The sequence below is a fragment of the Brassica oleracea genome, chromosome C9 (genome assembly GCF_000695525.1).
Source record: "Brassica oleracea var. oleracea cultivar TO1000 chromosome C9, BOL, whole genome shotgun sequence".
NCBI lineage: Eukaryota > Viridiplantae > Streptophyta > Magnoliopsida > Brassicales > Brassicaceae > Brassica > Brassica oleracea.
The window spans coordinates 13,299,680-13,302,680 of NC_027756.1; positions in this window are offsets into that span (position 1 = coordinate 13,299,680).

The following is a 3,001-nucleotide window of genomic DNA, read 5'->3' on the forward strand; positions in this document are numbered from 1 at the left end:
GCGACTCAACTAGGTCTTGCAGTCTTAGGGTTTTAGAACCAGGAATCTTACCGACAGCCCTCGTAGCCCAGGCTCATACCTTCTTGTAACGCTCATACGCGGATTCAGAATAAGATCTATTTTACTCTCTTTTCGATTTCTTATTTTTCTCGTCTTTATTTCGTGTTTTGATTGCTTGGCGTGTGGTTTAGCAGATATCCGGAACCTCTGGGAAATTAGTATTTTCCTAACTTTCCTTATTTAAACAGAAACCAACAGTGCGAATTTTGGTTCCCACAGTATTCCATTTTTTCCGATCTTCATGTTTATCCGCGGAAACTTAACATTTTTATTTGTTTTTATAATAAAAACATAAACCGCCATAGTATCTACGAGCTCATTCTTAAAGAATCATAAGTGGGCTTGTAGTCGCATTTTACACCTCGTTGGGCCGTCTTTCGACATGAAATGTTTGTTACGATTTTCTTTTCGACAAAAACAAGCTCTTGCGGTTTTTATCATAAAGTTTCAACGGTAACTTTGATCGGAATGATGTGAGAGATGATATGGCTGCGGTACATAGGAGCTAGCATTGAGGAACAGACGAGAATGCACGGATTTGGGTCGTACCCGTTGATCGATGTCCGAGACAGTTCGGTCGCTATGTAGCGACCTGGTCCGTGCTGGTTCGGTCGCTACATAGCGACCGAATGAAAGGTTTGGTCAGTCGCTACGCAGCGACCGACTCGTTTGAGGGTCGGTCGCTACGTAGCGACCGACTAGCTCGCGGGTTGGTCGCTTCGTAGCGACCAACTCGTTTGCAGGTCGGTCGCTACGTAATGACCGACCGAGTGGCTTGGTCGGTCGCTACGTAGCGACCAACCGAGTGGTTTTGTCAGTCGCTACGTAGCGACCGACCGGGTGGCTTGGTTTGTCGCTACGTAGCGATCGGCGCGTTCGCGGACCGGTCGCTACGTAGCGACCGACCAACATAGCGACTGACTCGTTCGCGGGTCGGTCACTACGTAGCGACAGACTCATTCGCGGGTCGGTCACTACGTAGCGACCGACTCGTTCGCTGGTCGGTCACTACGTAGCAACCGACCGAGTGGCTTGGTCGGTCACTACGTAGCGACCGACTCATTCGCGGGTCGGTCACTATGTAGCGACCGACATAATGGCTTGGTCGGTCGCTACGTAGCGACCGGCTCGTTCACGGACCGGTCGCTATTTGGTGACCTTTTTTGGATTATTTTCCGACGTTTCATGAACATGTTCTTGGACTATGGGTGTTTAGTTTCGATGAATCAACCGAGATTAGGCATGATTTTACCGCAAAGTTCTTCGTAAAAATCTATTTACGAAGCTTTCTTTTCGTAAAAACGTTCATGCTGATTTTTACGGGGACTTTCAGACATTGATTCCGTCGTGACCGATTTTGACCCCAACAGTTAGCCCCCCAGCTCGTTAGAACCGTGAGCTTCTAACGTGAGGTTCTAGCGAGTGGCTTGGCAAGTTAAGCAAGTTAGGTAGGTTAGGCGGAATTAATGTTTGAAAAGGTCTGTGGTAAGGGCTCATCTCGCTCTTCTAAGAGTGGAACGCGATAAGATTGGGGCTGCACCTTATGATAGCTGCCTACGTATCCTTGTTGAAGGGATCAAGCCTTGCATAGTTTGTCTTGGAGTTAAGGTTCTTATGACCTGTTTTCCAGCGAGACCTTTACGGTCTAGTTTATATGTAGAGGTTATCTGGCATGTTTTTGCCTTCTACGAGATGGTTTAGTCTGTTTAGGATGTTGAGAGTTTCTTATGATCAGCAGCAAACTTATCGGTAGATATTACCATTTTTGACTCTTCGCGAAGGATACGTATTTGAGAAGATGTTAGTATGTATGACTGTTTGGTCTTCCAAGATGGTGCCTCTATCGAGGAAGGTAATTTTGTCGAAAAATGGTTCTTCAGGCGTCTGCGACGTCTCGCAATGCCGAAGATTGATTTCTTCTTTCGTATGCCGTTACCGTTTTCGAGTCTTCGCGAAGAATACGTATTTGAGAAGATGTTAGTATGTATGACTGTTTGGTCTTCCAAGATGGTGCCTCTATCGAGGAAGGTAATTTTGTCGAAAAATGGTTCTTCAGGCGTCTGCGACGTCTTGCAATGCTATAGATTTATTTTTCTTTCGTATGCCGTGTTTCATGCTTGAAATGTTCGCGGGCTTGAAGATGTTTCGCGATATTGCAAGGGTTTAGTCTTAGCCCTGCGTTTGAGAAATATTCTGGTTTGTCTACGGTTGTTCGCAACCAAAATTGTTGTTCCTGTTTAGATGCTAATAATTTGATTTGCGATCGAGGAATTAGCACTGAGGGGTCGCGTAAATTTGTCTATGGGAAGAAGTGTTTTCATTCATTGTGCTTTGTGAAGTGTTGGTCTTCCGAGATCTATTTCGTGCAATTTTGAGGATGTTTCGTACAGCTCTAGAAGCTTTGTTACGAATTTTTCCTTACATGCCGCGTAATATAGGTAAAACATAGCGGGTTTAAAGTGAATTGTGGAATGTATTGAACTTGGTCGATTGTCGACAAGTTTTGGTTTTCCGTTAACCGTTTGATTGTTAGGACTGAGTTTCGGTACGAAGAATTTATCATATGATGTCCGACTGTGAGCTATACGATAATTATTCTCTTAATAGTCACACGACATTTTCAGGCGAATCGTAGATAGTCGTTTAGCCGTTAAGTGATGGAGCGATGGTTTCTCAAATAGTTTGGCTTGGCGTGAAGGATGTGTTCACTCAGATAGCCAAGGATGTTGTAGGTCAAGGATTAGACCATGGTACTTTTAACATTTAAGGTCATGTTATTTTACGATCGTCCTTAAAGGGGATGGCAAATTCTGGTTTGGACCTTCAGTGGACAGCATAATTGACCGAGGGCCAAAGAGCGCCTGTCGAGATTGATAGGCCAAGTTTGCCGGGGTTATCCATGCTAATATGGCCGATAGTCGTAGAAAACGATTCTCCGCTC